We start from the raw sequence: 15,043 nt of genomic DNA, 5'->3' as shown, positions 1-15,043 counted from the left end.
GGGCATTAGGGACCTAAGCCTCAGAGAGGGTTTACGCTCAATGACCCCTAGTTATGGTGGCCCTTAAGCTTTATTCTATGCATTCGACGATGCCTTTGTCAAGGTCGGATTGCCCGGGGCGGTATAAGTCCTCTGGAAGAACGAAGCGAGGTCGGGTCAGTCAGAGAGTGAGAGAGATCCCAGCGGTCACGGAACCAGGGTGACGCTGCGTGCGTGCCCGAACGATATTCTTTATTCTTTATTTACTTTCTCTCCTACGTCTATCTTAATTAGTGAATTGGGAAGACTGCCAGAATACGACTCCTGAGGTTCCTCGTTTGCGCAGCGACTCGACGTTCACGGTAAGTCCGATTCTTGTTGAAGCTTCGTCGATTGACTAGTTCTTTTCTGTATTTCACATTTTTTTCCTTGTTTTCTTCCTTCAGCCACCACTTAGGGTATATGTGTTTACGAAGTCTAGATTAAGTCAAATTATTTTATTGTTAGCTTCAACCCCATTATTCCAGTAAAATACCTAGGATTTAGGGTAAGCAAAATCAGGTTAAATCTCGATGCTTTGATTGCCTCGCGTCCGAATGTTTGGAAGAACCGTTGCGTTTAAAATCAAATTCATCTCAAATATTCTTTGTTAAGGTTAATAACCCTTAACTGGCGACCTTTGGCTAATTAACGTCTGTCTTTGAGGTTAACTTTGGCTTCAAGTGACAGGTTACGTGTAATCTTGGTTTGCAGGGCCGTAAAATTACGTAAATTGAATAATACATGATCAACCAAGACCTCCCACACGTAACATTGGCGACCTTGCGTAGAATCTAAAGTACATTTTAGAGAAAGAATCTGGAGAAAAGGAAATTAAAATTACATTAATTCCAAAAAATAAAAGTCAGATATCGAACTCCATTTCATTCTTCCAAACAAGGAACGAGGCATAATAATAAGCAGTAAAGAGAATAGTTATAATAACAAGTGTAGCGAGAATTAGCGTAGGAAAGTGGTGAAACGAGAGCAGAGAGTCATAATTTATAACGTCTAAGACAAGGGCATTTTACCGTGTTCGGACCGTGAGAGAAGTCGTTCAAGAAACGAATCTTAAGGCCGGGAAAAAGCGGAGCCTGTTTCATGTACACAAAGTAATTTAGAAATCGCGTCGGCAATTCCGATCGTTATTGTTTGCATATAGGGAATCATTCAAAACCGTGTCAGTGAAGTAGCAAACGAACTGAAATAGTAATTTTACAATAAAGGTACCGTTTTCAACAACGTAAATTTGGTCCGTTCCAAGCTAGCATTTCTCTTTTCATTCTTTGTTTAATGTCCGGGTGAGAATAATAATAACAAAGACAAAGTTGTTTGGTAATTTAGTTTTCCATCCGTAACGTAAAACGCTATGCATGATTGGTATATTTAAAGTAAAATCTGGATACCTGCATTTGTTTCGTTGTTATTTTGAATTTGGTGCTAAAAGGAAATACCCGCCATCTTGGATTCCTCTGCCGTTTTTGTATTCAAAATTGTTGAACTGTTTGTGAGAGAACGGCCATTTTGGGGTTTCCTCGCAAGCCGAGGTTGTTTTGAAATTTAGGCCTAACGGGACCTTGGCCGCCATCTCAAGACGACCTTGTTATTGTGACCTCTGCCCAGACACTCTTGGGGGCATTTCTTTTTTTTTGCTTTTAGAAGTTAACCCACCTCCTAATATCTTAGCTAGGAAAAACAAAAGATAATTTAGGCAGGGAAAGATAGGCCTTAGTTAGGAGTAATAACAAGTTCCTATACGAATACCTACTATAAAATCATATAAAGAAAATTTAAAATTTTACGATAAACTTTTGTGACGTCGGCTCCCGGAAAATTAAGATAATAAAGTAATCCCTAAGGGAAGCCAAGACGACGCATCTATATCATTTTATTAAGATCCATGCCATTGTGCATGTATAAAATCTTTTGTTTACATGTTCTCAAGCAGCAAGAAATTCGCTGATTGAAAATCTCTCTCTCTCTCTCTCTCTCTCTCTCTCTCTCTCTCTCTCTCTCTCTCTCTCTCTCTCGTCATTCAAGTAAGCATTCCTAACCTAAGTGTACGTGACCCTCTTCAAAGAAAGAACGCCCGACACTAGGCTAATTAATTCGAATACTTAAACCAATTAAAAGAAAACACCTCTGTCCCACAATAGATGAGGACAAGTTAAGAGTAATTACAATACAGTGATAAACTGTCGGTCACGAGTGAGGCCTGCTATCCAGACCAAAAAGCCAACAGTAGTTTTCACCCAAAAAAAAAGGGGCCAGTACTGGGACCAGCCACTCACGAGGATCTTTAAGAAAAAAAAAAAAAAAAACCAAATTCACTTTATTCCACAGTGCCAATAATTTGCAGCACTCATCATCACTTGAATAGCTTACTTCTCTCTCTCTCTCTTTACCTTCCCCCTTTCTCTCTCATTCGATTGTTGCACTCTGCAGGGGTGTAGAGTGCCTTTCCTCCCATATAGCCTAGTTGGACTCCAGTAGAGGGTCCCTAGGAAACACATTGGCACCATAAGTGCCACCAAGCAAGAATCCAGTAAAATAAATAAAACAAAACCAAAGTTCTTCTGGAACCTAACCTGCACCAGTGCCTAGGGATACTGAGTGCCACCAGTGTGACCTGTACACGGCACACCCAAACTACAGTGCCACCTTTTGAAAGGGTGCCACGTCATTTGAAGAGACACTTCCTCGCTGCCCAAGTACGCCCGTCGACCCCGGTTAGACGCCCTTCCCACCAGAACCATGGCAGCAGAGCATTATAAAACTTTCCTGGGGCTGGGGACGGCGGCAGGTCTCACCGGCTCGGAACTTACTACCTGGGTTAAGGAGCAAGTGGACGACTTGGCCAAGCGGGAGAAGGAAGAAAGACTCGAGCAGAGGAAGTATGAAGCCGAGCAGAGGAAGTATGAAGAAGAACGAAGGGTGTATGAAGCCGAGCAAAGGCAATATGAAGAAGAAAGAGAAGAAAGAAGGAGACAGCATGAGTTAGCCTGCAAGGAAACTGAGTTAGCCCTAAAGGAGAAGGAGCTCGAGAGCTTGAGAGAGCGAAAATGGAGAATGCCGGCTATGGCTAGCCATCAAGCCTCCAGTTCTACACCTGCTGCATCAAACGCTCCAATTTCGAGCATCAATTCCCTAGTCCCCAAGTGGACTGAGGACGAGCCAGAAGCATGGCTGGAGGAGATCGAGGCTCTTTTCGATAACTACAGCACCACGGAGACGGAGAGAGCCTTAATACTAGCCAAGCATATGGAGGGAAAAGCCAAGGCAGCGCCGCTCACTGGAGAAGAGCCAGAGAGGCAACATGGCGGAAGTTCGTAGAGTCATTACAAAGGCCTACGAAATAACCCCAGAAAAATGGAGACAACGGTTCGAGTCTTGCCAAGGAAGTCGGCTGGTCTTGGACGGAATGGGCATGTCACAAAACCCAGTCCGGGACGCGCTGGTTCGACTCCTTGGCCTGCACGACGCTTGAGGATCTCTTCAATCGGACCATGCTAGAAGACCTTTTCCAATGTGTGCCAGGGCCCTTTGCGGTATATCTTAACGATAAACAGCCCTCCACACTTATGGAAGCTTGTCGCATGGCTGATTCGTGGGAAACTTTCAATCAGTCGCATAGCACCTCTCAGAAGCGAATCATCCCTCCGGCCTACCTCTCGAACTCCACTCGCCGAAGAATGGACTGCCTAGCAAGACCCTGTGCAACTATTGCAAGAAGGGGGCCACGCTGAAGCTGAGTGCCGATACAAACTCGGCACTAATAAGCAGCCTAACCCTACCAGCCAGAACTCCGCTCCCGATTCATCCGCTCAGCCCTCCTCCAACAGTTACTGCAGGCCACCGAGCCCATCCAAAAGGCCCGTGCAGATCCTGTGGGGCTGCTAGCCACTACAATGCTGGATCTCCGGCCTGTCCACATCATGTCCCCACCACCAAATTTGTCAACCTAATCAGCACTTCATTTTCTGCTGCTGGTCCGCACCGGATCCTTTACCCCGAGAGACTGAAACCCAGTTCATCTCGGTGGCCCTCTTCAGAGCACTAGCCTGCCCGTGACCCTTCCGGTCACAGTAGACACTGGCGGCAGACATTAGCCTGATCACTAGGGCCCAAGTGCCAGCCGGTGCCATGGTTGACGAAGAAACGCGGTGGGAAATGAAGTGGATAGAGGGCCACACCATCACTGTTCCTACTGTCCAACTCCAGGTTATGACACCTTGGGGCACGATACCCCACCGCCTCGGCGTGGTAGGTGGAATTCGGCCCGGAGTGGCCTTCTTGTTGGGTCGGGATCTTCTCTGCGGAAGCCCGTCACCAACGCCACTCCGCAGCCACGTTACCTCCTCCACGGAGGCCACATGTAAACCTCTCAACCATGACAAACCTCCACCTTCCGCCCACCAAAGTGGTCCGCGGAAGGGGCATAAACCAAATTATTTCAGGCCTAGCCCTCTCCAATCGCGAAGGGCTGGCCCACCAAGAGGTCCTCCTCCGCGAAGAGAGATTCAGGAGGAGCAGTACCGCTGCAGGACGTGCAAGCGGGCAGACCACTCCACAAATTGGGAGGGCTGCCCAAGCAAGCAACGCCCAGCGGACGCCCCCGAACAAAACTCACCGAGAGGCTACGATCTCCCGCTGGGGCAGGAATCTCTGCCGCAGCCAACCACAAGTCGTCCGCGAGGTAGTGCACCTCCGGACCCCTTGTCAGGCATGCCTGACCCTCAACTGCTGCCAGTGCCACTTGCGAGCACTGAGCAGTGCCAGACTCCGTCCGCCACGGACGTTGAGCTACCAATGGAAAAGGCCTCTATGCCGGGTCTAAATCATGAGGCGAATCCTCCTCCGGGAGATTTAGGGTTCCCCATGCAGTTGATCATCGCGACTGGAGAGCCTCCAGCACCCGAAACTTCTTCTTTGCTTCTTCTTCACAAAATTTGATTCCAGGATGAACCCTGGAGGATCGAAATGGTACCCCTTCCTTGAAGACCAGGAACTGGCATCCTCGGACGCAGAAGTCGAGATCGCTCTCGCTCCGGTTGTCGCAGCAGCCAGAGTAGGGAGTCCTCCCGCAGCTTTTGCAGTTGCCCCTGACTTCGCGCCCCGCTAGCCCTTCTGGCCTGTCCCGGAGTTGGTGCTCTCATCACCTGCTAGGCAAGCTACTGATAGGCCTTGGAGGAAACCGAAGAAGAAGAAGAAGGGGCGGAAGAGAGCCCAGTAGTTGCCGAGCTATATGCTCATCCTGGCACTAGTGCCCTCTCGGCACAGTGCCCTAACATCTAAGAGTGATCCTGGCCCCTTGCCCAGAGGAGGTAGCCAGTGTGATCTCTTCCTTTCATTGTGCATAGCCTAGGCCACCTTAAAGTACAGTACATCAATTTAGTAACCTTGTTCTTTCCACTTACCACCGAGCCGCAGTAATCATGTAAGTAGCCTAACTAATTTCAGTAATCTCAACTATTGTGAAACGAGCCACGATGCTCGTGACACGCATGGCCTAAGACCTCAGTGAGGCACCCATTTATCATATGAGGCAACCCTCATGAATTAACTAGTAAATTTTAATTGTATTGAACATAAACCATGTTGTAATTTAGTTAGAATATTAACTCTTATGTTGGTGCTACGGTCGGGTTAGGATAGGTTAGGCTAGGGAATATCATAGAATGTACCACTAGGCTAGGTCTAAAACACATCATGATTGTAGGAGGTAGCCTATAATAACCGTAAGCACCTTCCAGTACTATTAGAATTAGGTAAAGTAGTGAATATAGCTCATATCCTATCTAGGGTTAGGTAGTTCTGTAGCTAGGTAGGCTAACCAGGACTAATCTGCTCAGGGAAGGAGAGTAACCTACGAGAGGCGAACAGCTTGTTTAGTATAGACCTTCACGCCCGAAAAGGGAGTGAAGGCCCTCTAAGGGGGAGCTTTTATAAATATTACTGCTGTTCGCCTCGATGTAGTTAGGTGTAGGAATATTAGGCCAATTGACCTCGACAGAGAACATCTCTGCCCGCCGGGTAGGGTAGGCAATTTAAAATAACAATCACCGCCTTAGACAAATGGCGTAGCATAGGCTGGAAAGTTTGTAAACAAAATATGTTAGGGCATTAGGGACCTAAGCCTCAGAGAGGGTTTACGCTCAATGACCCCTAGTTATGGTGGCCCTTAAGCTTTATTCTATGCATTTGACGATGCCTTTGTCAAGGTCGGATTGCCCGGGCGGTATAAGTCCTCTGGAAGAACGGCTTAGGTCGGGTCAGTCAGAGAGTGAGAGATCCCAGCGGTCACGGAACCAGGGTGACGCTGCGTGCGTCCAACGATATTCTTTATTCTTTATTTACTTTCTCTCCTCGTCTATCTTAATTAGTGAATTGGGAAGACTGCCAGAATACGACTCCTGAGGTTCCTCGTTTGCGCAGCGACTTCGGCGTTCACGGTAAGTCCGATTCTTGTTGAAGCTTCGTCGATTGACTAGTTCTTTTCTGTATTTCACATTTTTTCCTTGTTTTCTTCCTTCAGCCACCACTTAGGTATATGTGTTTACAAAGTCTAGATTAAGTCAAATTATTTTATTGTTAGCTTCAACCCCATTATTCCAGTAAAATACCTAGATTTAGGTAAGCAAAATCAGGTTAAATCTCGATGCTTTGATTGCCTCAAGGTCGAATGTTTGGAAGAACCGTTGCGTTTAAAATCAAATTCATCTCAAATATTCTTTGTTAAGGTTAATAACCCTAACTGGCGACCTTTTGGCTAATTAACGTCTGTCTTTGAGGTTAACTTTTGGCTTCAAGTGACAGGTTACGTGTAATCTTGGTTTGCAGGGCCGTAAAAATTACGTAAATTGAATAATACATGATCAACCAAGACCTCCCACACGTAACAATATATATATATATATATATATATATATATATATATATATATATATATATATATATATATATATATATATATATATATATATATATATATATTTATACTATACATATATATACATGTTTTTGTACACACACACACACACACACACACACACACACATATATATATATATATATATATATATATATTCTTATGCTGTGGTTTTCATAATACAGAAATCTCCCCGTGTGTATTTGTGTGTTGTGTATGCTGTATGACTTTGTGTTCAGATACGCGTATACCGTAAAAGAGTTAGCGTAGGTAAAATGATTGCACTCTGTGTAGTTTGTGAGAAGGGACAGTGTGCGTGGCGTTGAGAGAGCACGGTAGGTGTGTAGAGAGAGAAGGGACAGGGCAGTCGTTGTTCGTGTATTTTCAAAACTGCTTAAGTAATGCATTCCACTGGGACTCGATCAAAACACTGTGGTTAGACCTACCACGTAGATAGACGCCCATACAGAGGAGTCGACACTCAAAGAGACCAAAAAGCGTTGTGGAAAGGAGCTGCGTTTTTCCGCTCCGCGTTTCTCTTCTCTCTCTCTCTCTCTCTCTCTCTCTCTCTCTCTCTCTCTCTCTCTCGCTCGCTCGCTCGCTCTCGGGATTACGAATGTCCCGTTTTAATGTAATTGATATTTTGGTAGACGATGGTCACTCATATTCTTTAACTGTTTAATTCCTTAGTAAATGTGTCTGAGTTATCTGAACAGTGTATTTTATTAAGTGTGTGTAACGGCGCCTGGTTAAAGACACGAAGCATTTGGTACCAAGGTATTGTAAACATATATAATTGTGGGTTTCTAGTGCACTAAGAAAAATATTTAGAGTGGTTATATGTAAAGATACCTTTTCACTTTTTAATATTTTTTCGTGTTATATGTTTTATGCTTTATCTTTTGAAGAATTTTTCTTTTATACATATATGTGATGTGTTTGCTATTGCCTTAATTTTTGCTTTACATTTTTGGATATTTAATCTTTTGCAGAGTATATTTCTGTGTCTTTTGTATCCACATTTTTATATGATTGATTTATTTGCCTTATTTTGTTTAATACGTGGAATTAATTTACTTACAGTATATTTCCTTTCAATCAAGTTTTGTTATTTAACAATTTAAATCTTTCTTGAATAATTTTTGATGAATTAATAAATTAATTTCTGATTTAATTTTGACTGATGATTAATTCAGATTTAATCCAATTTTTTTTGTTTCCAAATAATAATAATTTCCTGAGACTGTTAAATGTCATGTATAATCTTTGAATTTAGAAATAAATTTTTGTATTTAAAATATTATATCAGAGTTTCATTCATTGACCCACCAGTAATTTTGATTTGAATTAGGGATAGAGTGGTAAGTGAGATGTTTTCCTTCAAGTAATTGAAGTGAGGTCGAACCAGGGAAATGAAATAAATAGAAATACTTGAACTTTATAATGTTAATGGAGTGATGCCCTTAGATTTTACCTCACACCTGTTTAACGAACTTTATCTGCTTTCTTTCATGATTGATAAGTTTTATAAGGGATCACTGTTGCCTTTAGAGAAATCAGTCGTCTTTTATGTGTGATGAGGGTTCAGGTGTCTGGCTTTTTGTGAGGTAACTATAATTGTTGAATAATTGGTAAGTTTGGTAATCAAATATTAAGCACTTAGATACCAGGTTTGATTTAAAGAACAGACACTGACACTCCAGGGTCACCATATATAAATGGTGCACTAGACTGGACCATTTCCCCATATATAAATGGTGTCTTAGACTCCCAGACAAGCACTTAGATATCAGGTTTGATTTGAAGAACAGACACTGGACACTTCGTCACAATATATATATATAATCACACATACACAGGCGGAAAATATAGGGATAGGGCGTAGGTCCTGACCGGTTTCGACTTTATTTTCGTCAATGGCTTGAAAATAAAGTCGAAACCGGTCAGGACCTACACCCCGTCTCTTATTTTTCACCTGTGGTAATGTGTGATAAATGAATCACGTACAAAAAGTGATCATAATCATATATATATATATATATATATATATATATATATATATATATATATATATATATATATATATATATACATATATATATATATATATATATATATATATATATATATATATATATTGCCTTGTGACTTGTATTAATCGTGAATTCTACAAGAAATGAAAAAGATCGGTGCCAAAATCCGTATTAAATCACCTTTGAACGAGTCCAAATAAATATTGCATCTGTAAGCGGGTCTGTCGAGAGTAGAATTTTGAAAGACCCAAAGCATCATCTTACCAAACCAATTATTCCCATGTGCAAACTGATTATCAGGAAACATTTTGACTTAGCGATCTTACGAATAGCCATTAGGATGCAGATAGGTTTGCCACTTTTTTTTGCGACATGCTCTGAAAGCCACCTTTTTGAATAAACCAACTTACAAAAAAGGAAAAAAGTAAATTCAACAACAATTTTGTCAGATGTCTGAGATTCTTTCCATTAGAAAATACACGTTCAGCTTAGAAATGATTGGGAAAAAACCATCTGGTTTGTCTTCCCCTCAACTTTCTAGAGAAGTTCTTCAAACATTACGAACTGAGAATCAATGGGAAAATGATTCCTTTTTGAACTGAAAAGAGAGAAACCTGCCGGGAAGTCCATGTCAGGTCAGGTGGTGCAATACGTTATGTACTTAGATGACCACGCTGTTATAACAAACACAGCAAAATAATAATAATAATAATAATAATAATAATAATAATAATAATAATAATAATAATAATAATAATGATGTGCAACAAGTGAAAAATTATTAATAGAAATCCAAAATGTAGGGTTCAATATCGTGGTTAAAGGGAATTTATCATCCCATTTTAGTTTTCTGAAAAGAAAACTATCGTGCCGGCCTTGTCTGTCCGTCCGCACTTTTTTTCTGTCCGCCCTCAGATCTTAAAACCTGCCGAGGCTAGAGGGCTGCCAATTGGTATGTTGATCATCCACCCTCCAATCATCAAACATACCAAATTGCAGCCCTCTAGCCTGAGTAGTTTTTATTTTATTTAAGCTTAAAGTTAGTTATAATCGTGCTTCTGGCAAAGATATAAGATAGGACACCACCGGCCCGTAGTTAAAGTTTCATGGGCCGCGGCTCATACAGCATTATACCGAGACCACTGAAGGATAGATCTATTTTCGGTGGTGACCTTGATTATACGCTGTACAGAAAACTCGACTGAGCCGAAGAGACTTCGGCGTGTTTTGTACTAGTTTTATCTTGACACCTGCCTTCCTCAGGAGAGGTTATACTAAAAAAAAAATTCTAAATTTCTAGAGTAGAGAAAGGAACGGTAAGTGACAATAAAAACTAAGCTTTTATGAGCTGTCTTCTATTAAAAAGTCTACAGCTAATGGTATGACTATGAATAGACAAAATTCTTTACTGACAGCACAATTACTAAGTGAGGAGCTGGATTTTCATTTCTAATACGCCGCTAACATTGGGACGTTTCGGATCGCACTTTCTGTCATCAGTAGGGAATGATAAGTAACTGTCAATAAAAGAACAGAACCATACCAATAAGCAACATCTGTAAAATGAATTTTTTTAACGTTTAAATCTCGGTCTTATAATATTGTCCATCTAAATGCCTCGACGTAATCTCAACGACGTTCTTCGCTTCTCTCGTTAGGATCTAGGAAATTTAGTTGTCATTCGTTATTCTTTGTTTTTATTATTATTTTTAGATGCCACTTTTCCAGGACAGCGATGGGAACGGAAGGTTCATATGACTAAGAAACAGTCTAATGTAAGTATTACTTTCATAAAGGATCGTACAGTCACGATTAAAGTCGAGGAATAATAAAAGAAAAGAAAGAAAAAGAAAAAGAGGAAGGAAATGTGCTAAGGGGTCCGAAGCTGGTGAGACAAGGAACACTCGCCAGAGCTAATGCTGTCCCAAGTTCCGTTGAGTTAGATGACGAGGTAACAATTGTGTTGACGCGTTAAAACGTCAAGTGCATGTGTGTGAGACGGAGCACTAAATGGCGATGAGAACGAATTCCTTCGTTTCAGAAACGCAGACCTTGGTCGAGAGGCGCCCATTACTAATACACCAGGAGTCAAGGTGCTTATTGCCGCAGTCGACAAAATTAAAGAAAGAAGTCACGTGCACACTTACTCAGAAATGGTGATGTTAACGTGAAAAAAAATGTATATATTTACTGTAATTTTAATATTTACTGTAATTTTATTGCTTTGCTTCTAGACTATAAACGAAAGAAGTAATATCATTGCCAGTAGCCTGTATGTTACGAGATATAATTCGCCTCCGCTGTGACTCATTTCATTCCACGCAAGACAGCAGATACGGATAAGCAAATGTAAATTCTTCAACGATTAGCACAAAACGTGTTAGTCAGATGGTTCAATGACTGTTGGAGAAAACAAAGATCATAACTCAGCTGTTTCACTCGACCAGCACGACGGATGTCAGGGCAGGTGTAGAGGGAGACGCCCTCAGAACAATAGTGAAATTTAGCACGTTCTTCAAATTGTGTCTATAGATCGTGAAAGATAATTACTGTTTATATCTTTCCTTCCGAACTGGCAATGCAAAAAATTAAAATTCCTCAGTCCAAGATAATCATAAATCATGAATAGACACTACTGGGCTACATGGATGGAGTTTAACGACTGGAAAATTCCTGGTACGCTGAAGAGAATAATTAATATGCTTACTCTCTCTCTCTCTCTCTCTCTCTCTCTCTCTCTCTCTCTCTCAAACAAGGTACCTAAGGTTCGATCGAATGGGCAAGGATGGAACGATATGGGCACTCTGTTCTTAAAACCCACTGAATCAGGTACCAGTTTGTTAGTTAACTGCTGTGGGACGCAACTGTGGTGGTGAGACAGATAAGGAGAGAAAACCTAATAGACTAGACCGACTTGAGTGATCAACGCACCGTCAAACATGAAGACCTCGACTATGTAAATCTTCATTCCACCAGGAGGAAACCATTCATCAAAATCTCTCTCTCTCTCTCTCTCTTCACAGGTTAGACTACTAAGGCGCTTACTGCTATAGAATGACGTATCACTGAAATTTTGACCAGTCTGTTGATAGTTTCAAAGCCATAAATAATGAGTGATATTGTATTTTCAATTACCATATCAGTAACTTATAATAGCATTAATTAAGCTGGGCTCTTATAAAGATCTACAATAAAAATGACTCTGGCACTGAAGAATAAAGTGACTTTTATGCATTGCAGATAAGCATTATTCAGTTAAAATGAATCAGTTAACCAAATTAAACAGCCAGACACAGAAAAATATATAAGCATTATAACAATTCTTGAATGACAGCGTCTGATTCAGTAGACCAAACTGCTATTAAAAGATGTTCAGTAAAGCTTTATCGTACAAAGGCGAGTTGTATGTATGCATTTCCATCTGCAAACATTCTTTAAAAACAAAAGCATTCTTGAACATATCATGCGGACTCGTGCAAATGATCAAATCTCTGCTAAACGCCTTGGTAAATTCAGAAAAAAGAAATGAGGAAACGTTTTGCAACTAATTCCACAAAATAAACCGAAGTTGGTTTTTCAATACAGACCCATCCAGACTTGAAAAAGAGAGAGGCATCTAATTCTGTAGAAGGAATGCAGCTGCGTGAACGAAACCTCCCATCATTCTCGTCATAAATGAATGTTGGTGGCAGCCTAAGCACCTCCGCTCTTGCGCCTTGCATCAAGGACAGAACACAGAAAGTTGCTTTGCGCGGAGTTTCACGAACGAGATATCTCAAAAAGGTGGGACATTTTTTGGTAGGGTCAAAAATAAATACGTCCCATTAATATGACGGATAGGCTGTCATAAATACGCTGTTGATCAGAAGTCAGGAACTCTCTTGAGCGAATTCATAATATACAAAGCAAATAGTTTTATCGGTCTCTCATCAGTAGAAAACTCCCTACATGAATGCCTGGCATAATAAAATGGTTCACTCACTGTGTACTTCCTAAAAGAGCCTCAGTCGATTAAACCATCTGACCAGCAGTGTACCTGCTTCAAGCTTTTTCTTTCAGAACTATAGGACAAAGTCAGCTACTATCTTCGGAATCGTATCTGAAAATGTATCTGTCCACAGTCCAACGAATATTTTATCTCTGACGCGAACTGACAAATTACAGTAGCGCCAACTTGTCATGCTCTGAAAAGCCCAGCACACAATGCACACAACGCTAAAACATGCACCCATTCTCAACCTTGAACGAGTGGTGCCTGTATGTGCAAGTCATGAAGGCATATCAAAATCACGTTTGGTTCTGCGCGTTTACTAGTTTTATATGTATTCGGAAGGATATCAGCCTACTTGTGCATTGTATGTTTGGAACTATGTTGCCTGAAGCGGTAAAGTAACGCTGGCATATTGCAATGTAGCCATAGGTACAAGTAACACGGGAAACCAAAGACACTCCAAATTAAGATCACGGTTCAACCACCTCAGCACATTAAGTTTAAATAAAGGAAGCGAAGTTAATTTAGTCATATATAATCCGCTAAGCTGCCATTCTGATCGGGTAAACGAGTGCAGTAGTAATATATAACAGCTCATTCCCCTTGTTAATACTTGGGATTATCTATGATAACATTATAATTTATAATTTTTTATTCTAATCATCTTTGCATTCAATTATGTGTTTACTTGGTTGTCGCATCATCAATGGAGCCGACATCCCTCCATAAATGCCTAATGTGCATATCAACTCAACATTTTTCTAAAATCTCCTTTAGTGTCCGTTAAATCTTGCCAACTAAAGCAATGAACATCAGTAAACCAAAATCTTCTTCTTCGTTTAACGTGCTTTTTCCCATTTTTATATGGGGTAAGCACGATGCCTTCTTTTGAAGGACTCTGATTTGGCGGTTGGGTAGACCGTAGCCTCGATCGGCTGCCCTGCCTGACATCGCTTAGACCCCGGTAGCGAATAAAGAGATTATATTCTGAATAGCGAGTGGAATTACAATATTTCCTTTTTAGTGTCTCGGATGAAAAATCATTATCTTCAATTCTGAGAGCAAGAAATGACCGACGTTTTTCTCAAGACGCAACGGAGCTTCTAGAATCAACGGTGCTTTAGGAAGATCGCTTTCGGTTGTTTTTTCTTCCACCTCGCAGGAGGTGGTGCGACATCTGAAATTCTACTGTCTAGCCTTGCATGAGCTTAGAGAGAGAGAGAGAGAGAGAGAGAGAGAGAGAGAGAGAGAGAGAGAGAGAGAGAGAATATCGAGTTTCACTTGAATCTTGTTGAGTTTGAATGACTGGACGTGCGAATGGTTTGTATGCCACTTTACAAAAGCCAGCCTTTGACATATACAAGCACGTAGACTAACGTCATCTGTAAAAGCCTTTTCATTGTATGTTTCGAATCTGGTTAGTTACATTGATCTGTTACTGGAAAAAAATTATATCTTAGTGTCACAATTCGTCACAGATGCTCAACAATAACTAGAGAAAAAATACATCAGAGTACTATAAAACATTATCAGCGTTAAGAAAGAGTAAGCTGAAGATTATAATGTTATTTTTTAAATACTTCATTGGATTTCTCTTTACTTAGTCTGCGGATCATCTGGGCTGGAAATTCCCTGTACAATATTTCCTAATGCACTGGGGGACTAGTTAGACTTTTAGGAACGGTTTTTTTGTGGTTGTTTCTCGATATTTTGCTCTCAATTTATTACCATCGTTTCTTAATTTCTTAAAAAACCTTTACCTCGATTTTCCTACCTTGCCAACAATTTGAAATTATTCTCTGCAGAAGAATGTGGAATAAAAAATTATGAAAAATAAGAAAATAATTATATAATTGTACAACTGATAAAAAGCACCCGCACTCTGAGTAAATGTTAAAAAAATTCGAAGTATGACGTCATCCACCTTGACTGACGTCTTTTAGTGTTATGAGTAGGCAGGAAAGATGTCGAAATGCGGTAAGAGGTAACAAAGGGAAGTGATATCTGCTGGCGGGTTCTCCTTATAGTCCCACACGAGGAGGTTGTGGGAGTGATTACAAATATGTTTCATAG

At 41.0% G+C, this 15,043-nt stretch overlaps 1 protein-coding gene across 11 annotated transcripts in view; it reads right to left on the bottom strand.

Moving 5' to 3' along the window:
* The window catches only part of LOC136848032 (uncharacterized), a 68,903-nt gene that overhangs the window by 22,744 nt on the left and 31,116 nt on the right, over window positions 1–15,043 (bottom strand). The gene's annotated exons all lie outside the window — the stretch shown is intronic.

This window comes from Macrobrachium rosenbergii, chromosome 18, assembly GCF_040412425.1.
Source record: "Macrobrachium rosenbergii isolate ZJJX-2024 chromosome 18, ASM4041242v1, whole genome shotgun sequence".
Taxonomy (NCBI): domain Eukaryota; kingdom Metazoa; phylum Arthropoda; class Malacostraca; order Decapoda; family Palaemonidae; genus Macrobrachium; species Macrobrachium rosenbergii.
The sequence above is the reverse complement of the archived record's forward strand: the minus strand, read 5'-3'. Positions and strand labels throughout refer to the sequence as shown.